Source organism: Protopterus annectens, chromosome 9.part0 (genome assembly GCF_019279795.1).
Source record: "Protopterus annectens isolate FY-2018-M chromosome 9.part0, PAN1.0, whole genome shotgun sequence".
Taxonomy (NCBI): domain Eukaryota; kingdom Metazoa; phylum Chordata; order Ceratodontiformes; family Protopteridae; genus Protopterus; species Protopterus annectens.
This window is the reverse complement of record NC_056743.1, coordinates 433811017-433835965: the sequence shown is the minus strand read 5'-3', so window position 1 is coordinate 433835965 and position 24949 is coordinate 433811017. Positions and strand designations below refer to the sequence as shown.

Genomic DNA, 24949 nt, shown 5'->3' with positions numbered 1-24949 from the left:
TACTAGGTGCAAACTATATTGTGGGATAATTACTAGGTGCAGACTATGTTGTGGGATAATTACTAGGTGCAGACTGTTATGGGATAATTACTAGGTGCAGACTATGTTGTGGGATAATTACTAGGTGCAGACAATGCTGTGGGATAATTACTAGGTGCAGACTATGTTGAGGGATAATTACTAGGTGCAGACTATGTTGAGGGATAATTACTAGGTGCAGACTATGTTGAGGGATAATTACTAGGTGCAGACTATGTTGAGGGATAATTACTGGGTGCAGGCTATATTGTGGGATAATTACTAGGTGCAGACTATATTGTGGGATAATTACTAGGTGCAGACTATATTGTGGGATAATTACTAGGTGCAGACTATGCTGTGGGATAATTACTAGGTGCAGACTATGCTGTGGGATAATTACTAGGTGCAGACTATATTGTGGGATAATTACTAGATTTAGACTATGTTGTGGGATAATTACTAGATGCATACTGTATTGTGGGATAATTACTAGGTGCATACTGTATTGTGGGATAATTACTAGGTGCAGACTATGTTGAGGGATAATTACTAGGTGCAGACTATATTATGGGGTAATTACTAGTTGCAGACCATGGTGAGGGATAATTAGTAGGGGCAGACTATGTTGTGGGTAATTACTAGGTGCAGACTATGCTGTGGGATAATTACTAGGTGCAGACTATATTATGGGAATATTACTAGTTGCAGACCATGTTGAGGGATAATTACTAGGGGCAGACTATGTTGTGGGTAATTACTAGGTGCAGACTATGCTGTGGGATAATTACTAGGTGCAGACTATGCTGTGGGATAATTACTAGGTGCAGACTATGCTGTGGGATAATTACTAGGTGCAGACTATGCTGTGGGATAATTACTAGGTGCAGACTATATTGTGGGATAATTACTAGGTGCAGACTTATGGGATAATTACTATGTGCAGACTATGTTGAGGGATAATTACTAGGTGCAGACTATATTGTGGGATAATTACTAGGTGCAGACTATATTGTGGGATAATTACTAGGTGAAGACTATTGTGGGATAATAACTAGGTGCAGACTATGCTGTAGGATAATTACTAGGTGCAGACTATGCTGCGGGATAATTACTAGGTGCAGACTATGTTGCGGGATAATTACTAGGTGCAGACTATGTTGCGGGATAATTACTAGGTGCAGACTATGTTGTGGGATAATTACTAGGTGCAGACTATGTTGCGGGTAATTACTAGGTGCAGACTATATTGTGGGTAATTACTAGGTGCAGACTATGTTGTGGGATAATTACTAGGTGAAGACTATTGTGGGATAGTTACTAGGTGCAGACTATATTGTGGGATAGTTACTAGGTGCAGACTATATTGTGGGCTAATTACTAGGTGCAGACTATGTTGGTAGATAATTACTAGGTGCAGACTATGTTGGTAGATAATTACTAGGTGCAGACTATGTTGAGGGATAATTACTAGGTGCACACTATGTTGAGGGATAATTACTAGGTGCACACTATGTTGAGGGATAATTACTAGGTGCACACTATTTTGAGGGATAATTACTAGGTGCAGACGATATTGTGGGATAATTACTAGGTGCAGACTATGTTGTGGGATAATTACCAGCTGCAGACTATGTTGAGGAATAATTACTAGGTGCAGACTATGTTGGTAGATAATTAGTAGGTGCAGACTATGTTGTGGGATAATTACTAGGTGCAGACTATATTGTGGGATAATTACTAGGTGCAGACTATGTTGTGGGATAATTACTAGGTGCAGACTATGTTGAGGGACAATTACTAGGAGCAGACTATGCTGTGGGACAATTACTAGGTGCAGACTATATTGTGGGATAATTACTAGGTGCAGACTATATGCTGTGGGATAATTACTAGGTGCAGACTATATTGTGGGATAATTACTAGGTGCAGACTATGTTGAGGGATAATTACTAGGTAAAGACTATGTTGTGGGATAATTACTAGGTGCAGACTATGTTGTGGGATAATTACTAGGTGCAGACTATGTTGTGGGATCATTACTAGGTGCAGACTATATTGTGGAATAATTACTAAATGCAGACTATTTTGGTAGGTAATTTCTAGGTGCAATTACTAGGTGCAGACTATGCTGTGGGATAATTACTAGGTGCAGACTATGCTGTGGGATAATTACTAGGTGCAGACTATGTTGAGGGATAATTACTGGGTGCAGACTATATTGTGGGATAATTACTAGGTGCAGACTATACTGTGGGATAATTACTAGGTGCAGACTATGCTGTGGGATAATTATTAGGTGCAGACTATGCTGTGGGATAATTACTAGGTGCAGACTATATTGTGGGATAATTACTAGATTTAGACTATGTTGTGGGATAATTACTAGATGCATACTGTATTGTGGGATAATTACTAGGTGCATACTGTATTGTGGGATAATTACTAGGTGCAGACTATGTTGAGGGATAATTACTAGGTGCAGACTATATTATGGGGTAATTACTAGTTGCAGACCATGGTGAGGATAATTAGTAGGGGCAGACTATGTTGTGGGTAATTACTAGGTGCAGACTATGCTGTGGGATAATTACTAGGTGCAGACTATATTATGGGAATATTACTAGTTGCAGACCAAGTTGAGGGATAATTACTAGGGGCAGACTATGTTGTGGGTAATTACTAGGTGCAGACTATGCTGTGGGATAATTACTAGGTGCAGACTATGCTGTGGGATAATTACTAGGTGCAGACTATGCTGTGGGATAATTACTAGGTGCAGACTATGCTGTGGGATAATTACTAGGTGCAGACTATATTGTGGGATAATTACTAGGTGCAGACTTATGGGATAATTACTATGTGCAGATTATGTTGAGGGATAATTACTAGGTGCAGACTATATTGTGGGATAATTACTAGGTGCAGACTATATTGTGGGATAATTACTAGGTGAAGACTATTGTGGGATAATAACTAGGTGCAGACTATGCTGTAGGATAATTATTAGGTGCAGACTATGCTGCGGGATAATTACTAGGTGCAGACTATGTTGCGGGATAATTACTAGGTGCAGACTATGTTGCGGGATAATTACTAGGTGCAGACTATGTTGTGGGATAATTACTAGGTGCAGACTATGTTGCGGGTAATTACTAGGTGCAGACTATATTGTGGGTAATTACTAGGTGCAGACTATGTTGTGGGATAATTACTAGGTGAAGACTATTGTGGGATAGTTACTAGGTGCAGACTATATTGTGGGATAGTTACTAGGTGCAGACTATATTGTGGGCTAATTACTAGGTGCAGACTATGTTGGTAGATAATTACTAGGTGCAGACTATGTTGGTAGATAATTACTAGGTGCAGACTATGTTGAGGGATAATTACTAGGTGCACACTATGTTGAGGGATAATTACTAGGTGCACACTATGTTGAGGGATAATTACTAGGTGCACACTATTTTGAGGGATAATTACTAGGTGCAGACGATATTGTGGGATAATTACTAGGTGCAGACTATGTTGTGGGATAATTACCAGCTGCAGACTATGTTGAGGAATAATTACTAGGTGCAGACTATGTTGGTAGATAATTAGTAGGTGCAGACTATGTTGTGGGATAATTACTAGGTGCAGACTATATTGTGGGATAATTACTAGGTGCAGACTATGTTGTGGGATAATTACTAGGTGCAGACTATGTTGAGGGACAATTACTAGGAGCAGACTATGCTGTGGGACAATTACTAGGTGAAGACTATATTGTGGGATAATTACTAGGTGCAGACTATATGCTGTGGGATAATTACTAGGTGCAGACTATATTGTGGGATAATTACTAGGTGCAGACTATGTTGAGGGATAATTACTAGGTAAAGACTATGTTGTGGGATAATTACTAGGTGCAGACTATGTTGTGGGATAATTACTAGGTGCAGACTATGTTGTGGGATAATTACTAGGTGCAGACTATGTTGTGGGATCATTACTAGGTGCAGACTATATTGTGGAATAATTACTAAATGCAGACTATTTTGGTAGGTAATTTCTAGGTGCAATTACTAGGTGCAGACTATGCTGTGGGATAATTACTAGGTGCAGACTATGCTGTGGGATAATTACTAGGTGCAGACTATATTGTGGGATAATTACTAGGTGCAGACTATATTGTGGGATAATTACTAGATTTAGACTATGTTGTGGGATAATTACTAGATGCAGACTATATTATGGGATAATTACTAGGTGCAGACCATGTTGGTAGATAATTACTAGGTGCAGACTATATTGTGGGATAATTACTAGGTGCAGACTATATTGTGGGATAATTACTAGGTGCAGACTATATTGTGGGATAATTACTAGGTGTAGACTATATTGTGGGATAATTACTAGGTGCAGACTATGTTGACGGATACCTACTAGGTGCAGACTATGTTGAGGGATAATTACTAGGTGCAGACTATATTGTGGGATAATTACTAGGTGCAGACTATGTTGGTAGATAATTACTAGGTGCAGACTATGTTGGCAGATAATTACTAGGTGCAGACTATGTTGGCAGATAATTACTAAGTGCAGACTATATTGTGGGATAATTACTAGCTGCAGACTATATTGTGGGATAATTACTAGGTGCAGACTATATTGTGGGATAATTACTAGGTGCAGATTAGGTTGGTAGGTAATTAATAGGTGCAGAGTATATTGTGGGATAATTACTAGGTGCAGACGATGTTGTTGGATACTTACTAGGTGCAGACAATGTTGCGGGATAATTACTAGGTGCAGACTATGTTGCGGGATAATTACTAGGTGCAGACTATGTTGCGGGATAATTACTAGGTGCAGACTGTTGCGGGATAATTACTAGGTGCAGACTATGTTGCGGGATAATTACTAGGTGCAGACTATGCTGTGGGATAATTACTTGGTGCAGACTATATTTTGGGATAATTACTAGGTGCAGCCTATAATATGGGATAATTACTAGGTGCACACTATGTTGGTAGATAATTACTAGGTGCAGACTATGTTGTTAGATAATTACTAGGTGCAGATTATGTTGGTAGATAATTACTAGGTGCAGACTATATTGTGGGATAATTACTAGGTGCAGAATTTTGTGGGATAATTACTAGGTGCAGAATGTTGTGGGATAATTACTAGGTGCAGACTCTGTGGGATAATTACTAGGTGCAGACTCTGTGGGATAATTACTAGATTTAGACTATGTTGTGGGATAATTACTAGATGCAGAATATATTATGTGATAATTACTAGGTGCAGACTATGTTGAGGGATAATTACTAGGTGCAGACTATGTTGTGGGATAATTATTAGGTGCAGACTATATTGTGGGATAATTACTAGATGCAGACTTTTTTGGCAGGTAATTTCTAGGTGTAGACTATATTATGGGATAATTACTAGGTGCAGACTATATTATGGGATAATTACTAGGTGCAGACTATGTTGTGGGATAATTAGTAGGTGCAGACTATGTTGGTAGATAATTACTAGGTGCAGACTATATTGTGGAAAATTACTAGGTGCAAACTATATTGAGGGATAATTACTAGGTGCAGACTATGCTGTGGGATAATTACTAGGTGCAGACTATGCTGTGGGATAATTACTAGGTGCAGACTATGCTGTGGGATAATTACTAGGAGCTGACTATGTTGTGGGATAATTACTAGGTGCAGACAATATTGTGGGATAATTACTAGGTGCAGACAATATTGTGGGATAATTACTAGGTGCAGACTATGTTGAGGGATAATTACTAGGTGCAGACTATGCTGTGGGATAATTACTAGGTGCAGACTATATTGTGGGATAATTACTAGGTGCAGACTATGTTTTGGGATAATTACTAGGTGCAGACTATGTTGTGGGATAATTACTAGTTGCAGACTATGTTGAGGGATAATTACTAGGTGCAGACTATGTTGAGGGATAATTACTAGGTGCAGACTATGTTGAGGGATAATTACTAGGTGCAGACTATGTTGAGGGATAATTACTAGGTGCAGAGTATGTTGTGGGATAATTACTAGGTGCCGACTATGTTGGTAGAGAATTACTAGGCGCAGACTATGTTGGTAGAGAATTACTAGGTGCAGACTATATTGTGGGATAATTACTAGGTGCAGACTATGTTGTGGGATAATTACTAGGTGCAGACTATGTTGTGGGATAATTACTAGGTGCAGACTATGTTGTGGGATAATTACTAGGTGCAGACTATGTTGGTAGACAATTACTAGGTGCAGACTATGTTGGTAGACAATTACTAGATGCAGACTATGTTGAGGGATAATTACTAGGTGCAGACTATGCTGTGGGATAATTACTAGGTGCACACTATATTGTGGGATAATTAATAGGTGCGACTATGTTGTGGGACAATTACTAGGTGCAGACTATGTTGGTAGATAATTACTAGGTGCAGACTATGTTGTGGGATAATTACTAGGTGCAGACTATATTGTGGGATAATTACTAGGTGCAGGCTATGTTGTGGGATAATTACTAGGTGCAGGCTATGTTGTGGGATAATTACAAGGTGCAGACTATGTTGTGGGATAATTACTAGGTGCAGACTATATTGTGGAATAATTACTAGATGCAGACTATATTGTGGAATGATTACTAGATGCAGACTATATTGTGGAATAATTACTAGATGCAGACTATATTGTGGAATAATTACTAGATGCAGACTATTTTGGTAGGTAATTTCTAGGTGCAGACTATATTATGGGATAATTACTAGGTGCAGACTATGTTGTGGGATAATTACTAGGTACAGACTATGCTGTGGGATAATTACTAGGTGCTGACTATATTGTGGGATAATTACTAGATGCAGACTATATTGTGGGATAATTACTAGGTGCAGACTATATTATGGGATAATTACTAGGTGCAGACTATGTTGGTAGATAATTACTAGGTGCAGACTATATTGTGGGATAATTACTAGGGGAAGACTATATTGTGGGATGATTACTAAGCCAAGACTATATTGTGGGATGATTACTAGGGGCAGTCTATATTGTGGGATAATTACTATGTGCAGACTATGTTGTGGGATAATTACTAGGTGGAGACTATGTTGTGGGATAAATTATTAGGTGCAGACTATGTTGGTAGATAATTACTAGGTGCAGACTATATTATGGGATAATTACTAGGTGCAGACTATATTGTGGGATAATTACTAGGTGCAGACTAAACTATGGGATAATTACTAGGTGCAGACTATGTTGAGGGATAATTACTAGGTGCAGAATATGTTGTGGGATAATTACTAGGTGCAGACTATGCTGTGGGATAATTACTAGGTGCAGACTATGCTGTGGGATAATTGCTAGGTGCAGACTATGTTGTGGGATAATTACTATGTACAGACTATGCTGTGGGATAATTACTAGGTGCAGACTATTTTGTGGGATAATTACTAGATTTAGACTGTTGTGGAATAATTACTAGATTTAGACTATGTTGTGGGATAATTACTAGATGCAGACTATATTGTGGGATAATTACTAGGGTCAGACTATATTGTGGGATAATTACTAGGGGCAGACTATGTTGAAGGATAATTACTAGGGGCAGACTATGTTGAAGGATAATTACTAGGGGCAGACTATGTTGAGGGATAATTACTAGGTGCAGACTATGTTGAGGGATAATTACTAGGTGCAGACTATGTGGGTAGATAATTACTAGGTGCAGACTATGTTGGCAGATAATTACTAGGTGCAGACTATGTTGAGGGATAATTACTAGGTGCAGACTATGTTGGTAGATAATTACTATGTGCAGACTATGTTGGTAGATAATTACTAGGTGCAGACTATATTGTGGGATAATTACTAGGTGCAAACTATATTGTGGAATAATTACTAGGTGCAGATTAGGTTGGTAGGTAATTAATAGGTGCAGAGTATATTGTGGGATAATTACTAGGTGCAGACTATGTTGAGGGATAATTACTAGGTGCAGGCTATATTGTGGGATAATTACTAGGTGCAGACTATGTTGAGGGATAATTACTAGGTGCAGACTATGTTGGTAGATAATTACTAGGTGCAGACTATGTTGGTAGATAATTACTAGGTGCAGACTATGTTTTGGGATAATTACTAGGTGCAGACTATGTTTTGGGATAATTACTAGGTGCAGACTATGTTGAGGGATAATTACTAGGTGCAGACTATGTTGAGGGATAATTACTAGGTGCAGACTATGTTGAGGGATAATTACTAGGTGCAAACTATGTTGTGGGATAATTACCAGGTGCAGACTATGTTGTGGGATAATTACTAGGTGCAGACTATGTTGAGGGATAATTACTAGGTGCAGACTATGTTGGTAGATAATTACTAGGTGCAGACTATGTTGGTAGATAATTACTAGGTGCAGACTATATTGTGGGATAATTACTAGGTGCAGACTATGTTGTGGGATAATTACTAGGTGCAGACTATGTTGGTAGACAATTACTAGGTGCAGACTATGTTGGTAGACAATTACTAGGTGCAGACTATGTTGAGGGATAATTACTAGGTGTAGACTATGCTGTGGAACAATTACTAGGTGCACACTATATTGCGGCATAATTACTAGGTGCAGACTATGTTGTGGGATAATTACTAGGTGCAGACTATATTGTGGGATAACTACTAGGTGCAGACTATATTGTGGGATAACTACTAGGTGCAGACTATATTGTGGGATAATTACTAGGTGCAGACTATATTGTGGGATAATTACTAGGTGCAGACTATGTGGGATAATTACTAGATTTAGACTATGTTGTGGGATAATTACTAGGTGCAGACTACATTGTGGGATAATTACTAGGTGCAGACTACGTTGTGGGATAATTACTAGGTGGAGACTATGTTGTGGGATAATTACTAGGTGCAGACTATATTGTGGGATAATTACTAGGTGCAGACTATATTGTGGAATAATTACTAGATGCAGACTATTTTGGTAGGTAATTTCTAGGTGCAGACTATGTTGCGGGATAATTACTAGGTGCAGACTATGTTGCGGGATAATTACTAGGTGCAGTCTATGTTGCGGGATAATTACTAGGTGCAGACTATGTTGCGGAATAATTACTAGGAGCAGACTATGTTGAGGGATAATTACTAGGTACAGACTATGCTGTGGGATAATTACCACGTACAGACTATGCTGTGGGATAATTACTAGGTGCAGACTAGATTGTGGGATAATTACTAGGTGCAGACTATGTTGGTAGATAATTACTAGGTGCAGATTATGTTGTGGAATAATTACTAGGTGCAGAATGTTGTGGGATAATTACTAGGTGCAGACTCTGTGGGATAATTACTAGATTTAGACTATGTTGTTGGATAATTACTAGGTGCAGAATATATTATGGGATAATTACTAGGTGCAGACTATGTTGTGGGATACTTACTAGGTGCAGACTATGTTGAGGGATAATTACTAGGTGCAGACTATGTTGAGGGATAATTACTAGGTGCAGACTATGTTGAGGGATAATTACTAGGTGCAGACTATGTGGGATAATTACTAGATTTAGACTATGTTGTGGGATAATTACTAGGTGCAGACTATAGTGTGGGATAATTACTAGGTGCAGACTATAGTGTGGGATAATTACTAGGTGCAGACTATAGTGTGGGATAATTACTAGGTGCAGACTATATTGTGGAATAATTACTAGATGCAGACAATTTTGGTAGGTAATTTCTAGGTGCAGACTATATTATGGGATAATTACTAGGTGCAGACTATGTTGTGGGATAATTACTAGGTACAGACTATGTTGTGGGATAATTACTAGGTGCAGATTATATTGTGGGATAATTACTAGGTGCAGACTATGCTGTGGGATAATTACTAGGTACAGACCATATTGTGGGATAATTACTAGGTGCAGACTATGCTGTGGGATAATTACTAGGTGCAGACTATATTGTTAATTACTAGGTGCAGACTATGTTGTGGGATAATTACTAGGTGCAGACTATGTTATGGGATAATTACTAGGTGCAGACTATGTTGTGGGGTAATTACTAGGTGCAGACTATGTTGTGGGTAATTACTAGGTGCAGACTATGTTGTGGGATAATTACTAGGTGCAGACTATGTTATGGGATAATTACTAGGTGCAGACTATGTTGTGGGGTAATTACTAGGTGCAGACTATGTTGTGGGTAATTACTAGGTGCAGACTATGTTGTGGGATAATTACTAGGTGCAGACTATGTTGAGGGATAATTACTAGGTGCAGACTATGTTGAGGGATAATTACTAGGTGCAGACTATGTTGTGGGATAATTAGTAGGTGCAGACTATGTTGTGGGATAATTACTAGGTGCAGACTATGTTGTGGGATAATTACTAGGTGCAGACTATGTTGAGGGATAATTACTAGGTGCAGACTATGTTGAGGGGTAATTACTAGGTGCAGACTATGTTGTGGGGTAATTACTAGGTGCAGACTATGTTGTGGGTAATTACTAGGTGCAGACTATGTTGTGGGATAATTACTAGGTGCAGACTATGTTGAGGGATAATTACTAGGTGCAGACTATGTTGAGGGATAATTACTAGGTGCAGACTATGTTGAGGGATAATTACTAGGTGCAGACTATGTTGAGGGATAATTACTAGGTGCAGACTATGTTGTGGGATAATTACTAGGTGCAGATTAGGTTGATAGGTAATTAATAGGTGCAGAGTATATTGTGGGATAATTACTAGGTGCAGATTAGGTTGGTAGGTAATTAATAGGTGCAGAGTATATTGTGGGATAATTACTAGGTGCAGACTATGTTGTGGAATAATTACTAGGTGCAGGCTATATTGTGGGATAATTACTAGGTGCAGGCTATGTTGAGGGATAATTACTAGGTGCAGACTATGTTGTGGGATAATTACTAGGTGCAGACTATGTTGAGGGATAATTACTAGGTGCAGACTATGTTGAGGGATAATTACTAGGTGCAGACTATGTTGAGGGATAATTACTAGGTGCAGACTATGTTGTGGGATAATTAGTAGGTGCCGACTATGTTGTGGGTAATTACTAGGTGCCGACTATGTTGTGGGATAATTACTAGGTGCAGACTATATTGTGGGATAATTACTAGGTGCAGACTATATTGTGGGATATTTACTAGGTGCAGACTATATTGTGGGATAATTACCAGGTGCAGGCTATATTGTGGGATAATTACCAGGTGCAGGCTATGTTGTGGGTAATTACTAGGTGCAGACTACAGACAAGAAAATACCACCTAAAATACTGTGTGCAATTCCAGTATATTGTCACTAACCTTAGTAAGTTATGGCATCTTAATCCTTTCAAATAAATACTTACTGACATTGCTTTTTGCTTACATTCATTATTTTTGCAATTAGACACCACAGTTCCGTATAGTTTAAAACTTTGAAAGAAATTAGAACAAATATATTATACTTACTGTTCAGCAATTGCAACTTACATACTCAAAACTTTTACACAAACAAACTGCAGTTTTAAATCTAAAAATCATACTAACTTCTGAATATAGACTTTTTTTTTATGTCCGCAGCATCATTTCATTTACTGGGGGAAGCAGGAGCAGATTATTAAGAAAGGGGGCAGTCAGCAGACCCTGCCAACTGCTCTATCCCCGGCAATTTACCTGCCCTTGGGAGGTGAATTCATATTATACAACGTTGGGTCATTATTCAAAAACATGCACACTGCTTGATCAGCCCAACCAGTGTGCCTGTTGTAAACTGAGCAACAGTGCCCAGAGTTTCTTCTATTAATATATGCTACGGCTTTCCAGTCTTCTTCAGCTTTTGTTTGAAATCAGACAGTTCACAGGTGCGAGAGAGACAGGACAGAGAAAATACAAGGAAAATCACTAAAGGAACTGCGCAGTCTCTGTTATACCCCTGAATTGTCTGGATTTCAAATTGAAAAAAAAATACAGCAGAAGCAATGGAGCTCTGCCTTTTTCCACTGCTTCCTTTCCAAAGCACTGATGTACTGTGTAAGCACTGGAATGCAAGTCCCATACACATGCACAATACATAAAGAAAGCCCAGGATACAGAAAGAAAGCAGACCACCACGGCACAGTTATGCAAAGACATTGTTTATAATGTCACTGTATAATAGTAATAACCAACTCCTGGGTGTGATATATTGAAGATTTACCCATCTTTGCCTTTGTTTATTCACTTGGGTTGCACCCTCATGATTAAACCACACCAACCTTGGGTAAATCTTCAATATACCCACCCAATCATTGGTTATTGCTATAATACTGCACAAGTGCAACCTCCTGATTGGGGCTTTGCTGAGCAGAGCAAAGAGGTCAGCCACCATGCTACGCATATCATCGCACTCCTGTTGGGTTTTTCAGTGCAGTAAAGTGAGCTGCTTCCCTCCCCCAAGATGGGCAAGTTGGTCTCAGCTACTCACTCCAATCCTCCCTTACCATTCAGAACTCTTGCCAACTGAATATGGTTCATTTAGGATGCAAGTCAGGGCTTTTTTTCTTTGTCCCATGGACAGGGCCATATAGTACTATTGATACTTGCGTATTATCACAACCAGATTTTTGCGATAATACAGCTTGCTTCCCAATCACTAAATCTGTTCGTTGATGTGGTTGAAATGGAAAACTGTGTGTTCTCTTTACCAAACCAGGTTGTTTTCCGGAAGGCTAACACAAACTAAAAAAACATACTGATTCTTCCTGCTCTTTACTGGCAGCATGTCGCTTCTTGGCAAGGCTGCCCACAGAACTTTGTCAGCCAATGCTGTCACGATTACAGTCATATACATACCAGATGTTAGTGATTCTCTTGCAACCAGCTTCCAGTTTTCCAATAATTCATGACAATTATGACATTATGGACAAACGAGTCATTGTCCGGTATTAATGTCATGATTTGGGACAGTTTACGATATAAACTGCATGCCTTTTTGCACTGTCCTGCAAATTGGAAGTTGAGACGGACCCGAGCCGTATGTCAGGAAAAATGTAGTGGCTGGCTCTGGAAGTTGGTTGTGAAGCAGCAGCAGCAGTGTTGCCCCCCCCCCCGAGTGTCATGCTTTCTGTGATGTGTATGTTTAATAATAAATGAATCACGTCTGTAGGTGTTGCCTTTCTCCCCCTTTTTGGATGGTGTGTGAACTGTCAGTTGCTTTTTACCCCTTTTGGGCTGCTAGTTCTGGAGAAGGGGATATATGCTGCAGATGTGGCTCTGCTGTGTTGTGTGCACACAACAGGACTTGGAAAAGTACTATGACTGACATGATGTGGGGAAATGGCATAGGTTCAAACAAGCAGTCATTTTTCAAGTACTACACTATTCCTACCTCAACAAAGTTTTTTTTTTTCCCTGTGTGATTCTGCATACATTTATGGTTACAGTCACACACTGGGAAGCAAGCCATATTATCGCAAAAATCTGGTTGCGATAATACGCAAGTACCATACTATCTTTGGCACAACACTAGACTCTAAGTGTTAATATGATTTTATTATTTCTCAGTGTATGACCACTTCAATGCAGTTATTACTTTAGCAGGCACGTGGTTTATTGCTCAAGTATCCAAGAGAAATTGTGGATATTTGGACCTAATTGCTTCCCTAAAAATGACCACCACCATCAAAAATGTATCTTTGTACCCTGTTAGAATTTCAAGACGTCAGCATGATATAGGGCTACTAACTTTAAAGAGTCAACATTTTTGGGTCTTACCTCTAAATTTGTTTTAACTTTTTGGGTGCAAATTAAGGCACCTGTAAAATAAATATTTAGTGTTTCTTCTCATTTAGTCAGCCTTCATTCACCAAGAAGGATTTACAGTTTTGAAATGTGTACTTTCAAAATAAAAAGTCACATTCTGGAATTTTCACAGCCATTCTGTCCTTTTAGCAAGCTCTGTTGCTAGGTGGGTTGATGATGTCAAAGCTACTTGTTTTTCTTTCAATACCATTCTCCTCCTAAAGAAAGGAAACCGTTCACATGTCGTCTTCCTTGTAGGTAAGTACAGCTTCAGAGTAGTTTGCAAACCCTCTATTCATCCTATAACTGAGTTCACATCTACAATGTTTTCCAGCAAGTGGTAGAAGTTTTGATCTGTAAAAGTCTTTTATCATATGGGAAAAGAAAGTTTTAGTTCCACTGGGTAAGCTAACCCTTATTTAATACCTGCTGGCAAAAACATATTTCTTCGCCTACATGTCAGGATTTTTTTCTTGGCATTGTATATTTCAAACACATCACTAGACAATATCTCTAATGAAGTTTGTGCAGGTTTGGACATTCTCATGATGACTGATGGGAGATGGAGTTCTTGTCTTCGACAGACTCACTCTAAAATGAATGTCAAGTGTTTGTCCTAAGCCATATATGCACTGCATACAGCCATTTGCCTTGTGGTATGAATTACATCCTGTATTTTTTATGAAGTGGACTACACTATTACTAATGGAGACTAAACTACACAAAGTACAGTTGGCGGTGTTCTCAATGTGTACAACTTTTACAACGGCAGGTGTGGTTTTATTCATTGTGCAAGAAATGAATATTTATGTTCAACTTCACCTGCCTTTATTTCATGCATTGGGTATTACTATTTGCATTACCTTCCTTACATTTTTATGAGCTTTTTTGGAAGGGAAGAAATAAAGAAATTCTGCAATTATTTGTATTATTTGAATGGCTGACAGTTTGTTGTGTGATGATGTGCAGCAAAACATTTAATGACCGTTATTTTTTTGGAATCGGAGACACTGCAGCTCTTTTTATTTATATTACTGTTTTACTGGCAGATATTGTGGGTGTGTTTCATTGCTTCTGCAGGTGCCCATGTAGGCACGCAGCTCCATTTGTTTATATTACTATTTTGTTCGATAAACCATGCTAGTCAGGGAATACAGCCACACTGCAGAACTTTATTTGATGAGCACTTCTGTTTGAAGAAATTATTCTTTAGATCAAGTTTTTTTGGTCTGGTTTGTGTATTCATGTTTGGATTACTATTTTACTGACAGATGTGGGCGTTTCAATGCTATTGCAGGTGCCCATTTGGGTGTGCAACTGCATTTATATTACTATGTTACTGACAGATGTTGTGAGTGTTTCATTGCTATTGCAGATGCCCATGTAGGTGCACAGCTGCATTGTTTATATTACTATTTTACTGACAGATGTTGGAGTGTTTCATCGCTATTGCACGTGCCCATGTAGGTGTGCAACTGCATTTATTTATATTACTAATTTACTGACATATGTTGTGGGAATGTTTCATTGCTATTGGCAATGTCCATGTAGGAGTGGTTAACTGTACCGTGGGGGCAGGATTTGTTACAGTGTACCTCAAGGGGGTGGTATTACACTAGACAATAACCAACAAAGATCTCTTTTTTTATTCCGATAATGTGGCTGAAAGGTTACTGTTTTACTGGCAGATATAACCAGCTTCATATCACTCAGATGTCCAGATTTCCACAGAATGTCCAGATTTTTGCCTCATATTTTTGGTCTGTTCCTCATAAAATTTGTGGTTTTCTGGATTTTTGTGGCAAATCGGTGAGGCCTGAATTTTCTAAATAATGGCAGGCATTTGAGTTTCAGACTTCATATCCTTCAGAAAATGCACAGTAACACAAGACCTTGTATTCTAGCAACTTTCTAAGTTTGTAAGAGCAATATTTAAAATTTAGCCTTATTCTTGGGGCTTTGTCCCCCCGTTGTTTTTGGCTTTGTCCAGATTTTTTTGTGCTAAGAGGTTGAGAGCTATGGCTCTATGCAAATCCCATCTTTAGCCACATCTGCTCATTTAGCGAGCTCATGCTTCATGAAAGTTGGACAATGTTCGTCTTACTGCGCTACCAGCATCCTTTAGATTGCAAGTTTTTGTGTCTTGTATGTTTGTAATCTGTAACTACTCAATCAAAATCCACTCTTGCTTCCGGTTATTTTCAGTACGCTCACTACTTAAGGTCAGAATAGCATCAGAGTCGTCAATTAATGTTATCTCAACTTCATGGAACCTTCTATTGTTAGTGGCTATATACTCTTTGAACTTACTGTTTATTTTTTTAGATTTCATTAAAATTTAATTGCTTGTCTAGTCTTTCAGTACAAGCATATGAAGATTGCAGCAAGTCCCTTTCCAGTAATGACCTTTTCTGAATAGTTTTGATTTGGCTCTCTTTTATGATGTATTCATGCAGAGCAGTTATAAAACTCACTTTGTTGATTTAACTGGCCAACACCAACTTGATTCCATGGAATTAAGCTCCTCATTCAGCTCCTCTGTTACAGAGCTCTGCTAAAACACATTGTGAGGCAGAGCACCTCGCTGGCTTTGTTCAAGAGAAATCTTGACCAATGGATACGAGATCGCAGATATACCCCAGGGATTATCTCAGTGTCTCTGCTTGACAGAGGCACAGCAAAATAATGGGCATAGTTTCTCCAAACTAAAGGGGTGGCGAAAGCCACAAAACTCTGGCTAGGCTTATAAATGCCCTTGGGCAGATAGGTTCATAGGTTTATACTAGGCTATCAGTGATTGTTTATATTAAGGCACACCATTGTTCACACAGGTGTGGCCAGTGCCGATTTGACTGACATGCTGATGGGGCTATCAGTTCAGCGTGGTGGTAGTTTTTAATTATTTTTTATGCTGTGAAGACTAAAGAGTTTTAAGTAAAAACATCTGAAACTCTAATAATGGGCTTTACTTACTTGATGAAATTAAAAGACTACACACATCCAGCAAGGGGGCTGCCACCCCCCTGCAATTCCTGCTCTTCACCATTTTAAGTTGCACTGCTTGGTAATCCTATGGAGCGGTGGACATTAAGTCATCAATCTTTTTAATCTGTTATCTCATTACGAACTTAAAAATGCTAAAATTATATTTACTAATTACAATGTCCACCCACAGAGCACCAGGGGCTGGCACTTGCGACTGCACATCCTGGTGTATCCTAATATAAACAATCGCTGCCACATCATGGAAGTCAGACAATTGTTGATCTCTTTCAGCTCAGAGGATACTTTATTCTTTACCTCAAAGGCACTATATTTCTGGCTGCTGCTTCAAATACTCTTCTAGTATCATGAAAATAGTTTACCATTTCCTTTAGTTTTATTAGCCAAGAGAATTTTGGGTACTTGTATTATCACAATCAGATTACATACAAGTCAGTCGAAATATTCACATGCCCTTCAGGTGCCGACAAGTGTATCAACGTTATTTTCTGAAAAGTGATTCATTGCACTCTTCCTTTAAAAACCTTTATAAAGCTTTCTTCACAATCAGATTACATACAAGTCAGTCGAAATATTCACATGCCCTTCAGGTGCCGACAAGTGTATCAACGTTATTTTCTGAAAAGTGATTCATTGCACTCTTCCTTTAAAAACCTTTATAAAGCTTTCTTCCCGATATATATAGATTTGTTCTTGAGGGTAGTGTGTCTGGCAGTGATGGAACCCTGCCTGTTGTAAGACCCCAACAACTTTTACTTGTTCATGGATGGGAGCGGTTTGACAAGTTTTTAACTCCATGACATCAGTGAGGCACAGTGTTACATTTCTGTACAGAGAACTGCATCCTCATTTACGAAGAAGTAAGGGAAATGTGTAAAGAAATGAACAATTAAAGCAGATCATACATTTGTAATGAGAAACTGCCACTTAATCCACTTGCCCGTGCAATCTGTCACCCTAAACATACCTTTCAAGTGTTCACAATTGTGCATGAAGTGTTGTTTTCGTATTATGCTTTTAGCACGTTACAGGCATATCCTTCATAAAATTTCTGGTAATGCAAGCATGTTATTCGAGCAACTCCGTTTATAACGCTAGTATTTAAAAATCTGTCTCTGGTTTTAGCATTTGTCCGTTTTTGTTTTTAACAATATTACTCCAAGCAAGAAGTGTGTGACGGTGTCATCATCCTGACATAAAAAAGAATATTTATATTACAGAAACTGAAATTCATTATACTTAAAAGACGTACATAAAATGATATCTTCAGTTACAACTGGGAAATACAGTATGAACCGAGTTGTATGGAATCTTGTTGCAATAATACGCAAGTACCAAATTTTGTTTTGCACTTAATTTTGTTAATATTTGGGTTTGTCATTATTGTTTTATAATCAGCTAATTAGTTATAATACTGGAAAACCTATATAGGCCAAGTGGAGATTTTTTTTCTTTTTGTCATACTGTTTGTTAATTTTGCAGTTCCACCATTGGAATTATTTTATTTTCAATTCTATTTATGTCTGATGGGGGTGAGATGTAAAAGATGGCTCCACAGGATGGTACAGCCTTTATTAAATCAGTCTGTGGCTAACATAATGAAAATATTTAGGGTTAGAACCTTGTCTCTATTGTTAAGGACACCAATTATTTTGCTTGAATCTCTGTTTCAGAAGTTTGTAAATACAGAGGGTGTTGCATACATGGTTTACATTATTTTGATGGACAGCAACAATGCATCATAGTTTGGGTTGACGAGTGAAGCGATAGTTGGAACTGTGCACAATAAATGCATGATGGTAAGGATATTATCAAATATTTTAACAACCCGTGAGAAGCAGTTGGAGTTAAACAAGGTAGCTTGCTTCTTTGTTATTGATAACATATTTGTTCGTCAGTTTAGCCAAATCACGCCATAACAACTTTTAATTTTTACTGCTAAATTCTCAAGGTTGATGGCACAGAAATGCAATGGTTAGCATTGCTGCTTTGCGGTGCTTGCTCTTCTAGTTTGGTTCTCAGCTGGGGTGCCTCCTTTGAAGAATCTGCATATCTGACCCGTGCCATCTTGGAGGTGCCGAGTGCTCTGGTTTCCTTTCGCATCCAAAAGGCATGTCGTAGATGAACTAGCATTCTTCCAAATGAATGAATGAAAGGCAAATTATCAGGTTTATTTATTTATTTATGTATTTACATTTGTTTACTGAAAAATTCCGAGTGGACACAGGTCCTTTTTCAACAGAGGCCCGGGGAGAAAAGCTCCCAGTATACAAATAGTGTTACAGTAATTATCATGACAAACAGTACATTACAGAGCAATAAAAAATATACAAATAAATAAATTAAGAAACGACACAAGAACAATAACAATTAATAAAAACAAATAAAACAGGAATAGATTAAAGTTTGATGGGTTAAGAGAAACAGAACTTATTATAGTCGCATTGTAGAGTCAGAAGAACTTGGATCTAAAATGCACTGTAGCATATAGATAAAAGAGGTTACAATTATTTGGTCAATGAAGGAAAGGGACAAGTTTAGAAATGTATTCCTTATTATTTTTAAGTGACAAGGAGGGAGTTCTCTGAGCCAGCTACATGGTGACTACTCTCGCTGATGATTATGTGGAGTAATAAGATTTCCTAGTCTCTCTCCTTTGTGCTCCGTTTTCAATTCATATTTCTCAATTGTCCAGGCATTTGCAGAAGGTCCAGATTTTTGCCTGTCTGTTCCTCAAAATTAGTGGTTTTCTGTCAAGCCATTGAAGATTGAAGTCATAAAATAGACGTTTGAGTTTCAAACTGCATATCCTTCAGAAAATGCATACCAACACAAAAGTTATTATTCTAATGACTTTATAAGTTTATATGAGCAATACCCCCCCCCCCCCATTAGTTGTGGGTTTGTACAGATTTCTTGCATTACAAGGTTGAAAGGTATGGTTTAATGACCATGGATTGAAGTTGGTATGGATGTAGGAGGAATCTCCCCCCACCAGTTTCTCCAGGCTGCACATGCTTTTAAGCCTCAATAATTAAAGATAGCCATGTTTACTTTGTCTGCCTCTGGGATGCCCATTAGTTTTACTTTGCCCAAGAAAGGAATTTGAGTGTTAGTATATTTTAAATTCAGAATGTTTGCACAAGGTATTTTTTTGGGCTATTTTATTAAACTACAACCCAAATAAATTTAGTATTTCCCTAAATGAAACAATCCCAAGAATAATGTTGGGATGCAACTATAGGCTTTAATGGAGGAGTACCTGTTTGCATCCATTAAGGATTGTGGACGCATCCTTATGGTGTTCCCTGCACCAGTATCATGGGGGTAAAAGGTTAAGGGAATCCTTCCTGATGTCAAGGAAAACTTTTCCATGAAGAAAATTAAAAACAGAACAAAGAAATGAATGGGGGGGGGGTGAATCACAATGCTTTAACTACTGTGCACCATGGGGTCACCTTCATTTCGTCGACAGTTCATTTCACTGACAACCAAGTCAGCAGGCCCAATTCACTGACATTTCATTTCACTGACATTCATTTAGTCGAAAATGATATATGGCCTATTCCCCACTGTAGAGCGAGCCTGGACTTAGAATATATAGTAAGGGGGGGTGTGGGGGGCTTAGTCCCCCCATATCAAACGTTTTACAGTACACAGGTGCATTCTTACAATTGCAATGAATAACTATTACCAACAAACCATTATAGAATCCCAGTATGTGGGGGGCTTCACCCCTCCCCCCCCTTACTATATATTCTAACTCCAGGGTCGCTCTACAGTGGGGAATAGGCCATATATCATTTTCAACAAAATGAGTGTTGGTTAAATGAAGTGTCAGTGAATTGGGCCTGCTGAGTTGAGTGTCGGTGAAATGAACTGTCGACGAAATGAAGGTGATCTGTACCATGATACTGAAGGTAAGGAAAAATATTAGAAATAAAATAAATCAGAAATGTGCCTGCCACAGAGACAATACACTAAAGCTGTATGCCTTAATCAAGGAAATATGACCTATCTGGTAGTAACCAAAAGATTTTTGAATCCCACTGGGAATTACTATTAATCAATAGAGGGGAACAGGTATCAGTACACATGGCTTTCAGTAAACTGGGAATTACTGGAAATCATTATGTGGTGCTGTATGTTAGGGAAATGAAAGTTCGAACGCTTAAAATTCAGAGTTGTAGGTTTGTTAGGGATGCATGAACGTTAAGACCATCACAAGCAACCAATCATAGGATCGACAAAAAAAAAAAAAAAAAAATCGATTAAAAATAGAAAGTTAACAACATTAACATGTCAAACACTGAGGTGTATGAAACGATTGCCAAGTGATTCTAACAGTAACAAGGCCGTATTTTATCAACGATTACGACAAGCTCAGGCTGTAGTACCCTACATTATAAAAACAGTAAGGCTGTCATTATTAATGAAAAAATGTCTTATTTGTGATACTGTTTAAAATGGTGTCTAGTGACATTTCCTCATAAAGACGTTTGTCATAGCCAGATTCATGGATATACCAAGTGAACTGAAGATCAATGAAGCATCTGATGTTAAGCACATTTTAAAGATTAAACACGTTATAAACGGTTGTATTCATAGGCAGATACTAGGCTATCGGCCCGAGGGCCTACGTAAGCCTAGCCAACAAGGTTCCCTGGCTTACGCCACCAAGAAAATTATTGTTCACATATTGTATCACACTTGTGTGGTGACATGTCCAAGGTATTCAGACAGATATGCTTGTACGAGACCCAGGTACATGGACAGAAAAATGTTGGTACTTGCGTATTATTGCAAATCAGATTTGTAAGCAGGCATAATGGAACTTGTGTAATTAGTGTCAGTTCAAAGAAGTACGTTTAGCTGCTGTCGTTAAATCAGTTGACAGAGTTTTTCCATGAAGTATTTGTTGCTGTTTGTCAACATTTGTTTTAACCCTGCACAAGGTTATTAAACTAAAGAAAAGTGTCATTAACAAGCTTGTGTTGTCATTGTACGTTTTCTGTAATGATTAGGGTTATCACTTCCAGTGCCACTGCCAAGCATACCTCTCAACTTTACCTCATTATGAAGAACGTTGCTCATTTATAGTCCTAAAAAGTCCACGTTCCTCGCAGTCCATATTGAAAGGCTCTGTCACACATTGAACGTTAAAAATATTTTAACTGATATCCATGGTACTAGGTGATAATGGAAAACGCTCAACTGAGTAACTCGTGTCTTGAGTGCAAGTGCGACATAGCGATAATGGAGAATGCTGGACTGAGTAACTCGTGTCTGAGTACGAGTGTGACAGACTCAGTGCAGTGTTCTCCATTATCACCGCTTAGCACTCAACCTTTTCCTCAAACATTCTTGCTTTTTTAAAATCAATAAGCATATCTCCTTGAAGTGAAAGATAACTTATTATCAACGGAAATCTTGAAAAGTAAGATTGCTAACTTAACCAAACCAGCTACAAAATTATTCTTCTTAACACACAACTACCAGTTAAGTCGGTAAAAGGACGCTACTCAGGGAGAGAAATCTTTTAGTCATTCTTTAGTCATCTACCGCCAGTGTATATAACCAGTGATTACACACCCCTTTTACACACACTTATTTTAAAACAGTCTCGCATGTTAAACCCATTTAACATAGCGAGACAGGTTTAAAAAAAAAAACGGAGAAGCATCAGAGATCTCGTTGTTTTTTCGCTGTTTTTAAGCTATGTTTAAATTTAATTAACAAGGCGGAACAAATATAAGGCGGACATCTCCATTGCTTTTTTTTGTGTTGTCTCTCGATATTAACAAAATTTAACAATAAGCTGCAACTTATCTGTTCTAACGATTCTTCCTCTCTGTCTGTATGTTGTGGTAGGGCTTCTGCGTGGTATTCGCGGCGGCAATACGCTGATGCCAGATAGCGGAAGGGCAGCAAAGAACATCATTCTACAATGCCATTATTTAAGAAAAGTAATTGTTTCTTTTCTTAAATAATGTCATAAAATAACCCCACGGGTGTGCATGGAAATACATGGTTAAACATCAGACATATTGCTTGATGACCTCCCGTTTTATCAGCTCATAACATAGTGCATACTGTCAGAACAGAGGTGTGGGTCTCAAATTTACACTAGTCACAGTAACAGATATGGGAGGACCAGGGCCTCAGTCTCATGTTCTGCACTACTATCAAGGAAACATGCGAGTGGTGACTGGTCTTAAGGGCACATGGTAAATATACAATATTGTCTCAGGTTATGAGCAACATCTGCCATGAATAAATATTCTTTATACTAGGGTATAGAAACCAGAAATGCAAATGGCACTCCAATACCAGAAAGCAGAAAAAACAAACACAGCTTGCTACATTGTCAAAAGTTTTGGGTAAGTTGAAGTTACTGCTGGTAAGACTGCTGTACAAGTCACTTGACAGAGTCTGATATGTTACCAAAAGAATGCCCGCAGTAAAAGAAGTGTTTATAACTAAATTAATGTTGAGCACTTTCAGCCCAAGAAAATGGACTTCATTAGAACATAAAATACTGTAAGGAACATATCACATGATTAATTTTATATCTATATAAGTGTGCTCCTTGTTTTATATCGAATTTTTATAATGTAGTTCTGTATATATGAAAAACTAAAATAAAGAACCTCATACAGACCTCGGGTTTAATGTCCAAACCACAGGATGGCACTCAGAGTATGTACATATAAATATACTGCAGAGTTAGTATTGGAAAATGAGAGTGGTAAATCACTTAAAGCAGCTGTAAATATGAGGTATTATAAATACGTGTCTTTATTTGCTAAAATTGACCGGGGGGGGGGGGTTGTTACCTTACTATCCCCAAAATAAAATGTCCTGCCTCCAAGGTTGTACTGAAATACATAGCTTTACAGCAAAAGAAAGTAAATTTCCTCCATGGTTGCAGTATTGTAACCCATAAACTGGTACATTCAATTCACTTTTTTTTTTGGGGGGGGGGGCAGGTTTCCATCACACTGTGGCCTCCCAAATATGTTTGAATATTTAATATTATGCCATATTTAACCATACAGCATTAGTTCATTTTGTTTAAAAAGTGGGTAACTATCTCAAAGAACTTGTAGTTACAGGCTTTGAGTGTAAGATATGAGAGGTTTATGGGCATGTCCTAACTTACACTACAGACAGCTAAGACGTATCTGCTGGTTTTTGCTGTTAACTAGAGCAGCAGTCAAGAAATGGTATCACCAGATTTGAAATCATTGGTTAATTAGGTAATTTAAGAAAATATTTCCACTTAAATAAAATTTGGTATGCATTGAAGTGTTGCACACCAACATAACTTCTTGAACACATCTCATCAGAATAAAATTCTGATTATTAAATCAAAACCAGAGCAACAATACTGAAAACAGACAGAAAAAAATACATTAGGAGTAAAAACAGAGTACCAGTTAGATCTCTATACACACACACACACACACACACACACACACACACACACACACACACACACACCCACACAAAAGAGACAAACACACATGGACAGACACCCCAACCCCACTCACAAATGCACACACAAACACACAGAAAGACACACACACAGATGCAGACCCCCCACACACACAAACATGCAGACAGACACACACACAAAAACACACAATTTCCTAGGAAGGGCTGTGATTATTCTTCAGTGCACCATTTCCTGCTTTCTTAGTACATACTAGTGCAAAACCTTATTCTAACTGCATCTCTGCTGAAGATGCACGTTTCTCTGGTGGGTTATTAGTTTTAGCATTATTTATGCATGTCTATAAGAATCATAATCTAGGAACTTTGTTTCACAGTTTATGTAATGTACACACCTCGTAGTAGCTTTTTTATATTCACACACACAGCTACCACGGTGCTACAACAAAGATTTGCAGCCCCACAGGGGGCTGTCTCTTTGGTAGTGCTAGATGCTAATGAGGCATTCCAAGGTTGAGGCATATGCTGATTAGCCATGTGCTCTCTTGTAGGACTACCTACAGTAAGGCATTTATACAGCTGCTGAATAAAGGCCACTTGGGATAATGAACATGGCCAAAAGTCCATGTTCATCCATCAAAGTAAAGGTAACT

The 24949-nt window shown here is 38.3% G+C and overlaps 1 protein-coding gene across 1 annotated transcript in view; it reads right to left on the bottom strand.

The window, feature by feature from the left end:
* LOC122811252 (pyroglutamylated RF-amide peptide receptor-like) overlaps nucleotides 1-24949 on the bottom strand; it is a 921192-nt gene that overhangs the window by 587233 nt on the left and 309010 nt on the right. The gene's annotated exons all lie outside the window — the stretch shown is intronic.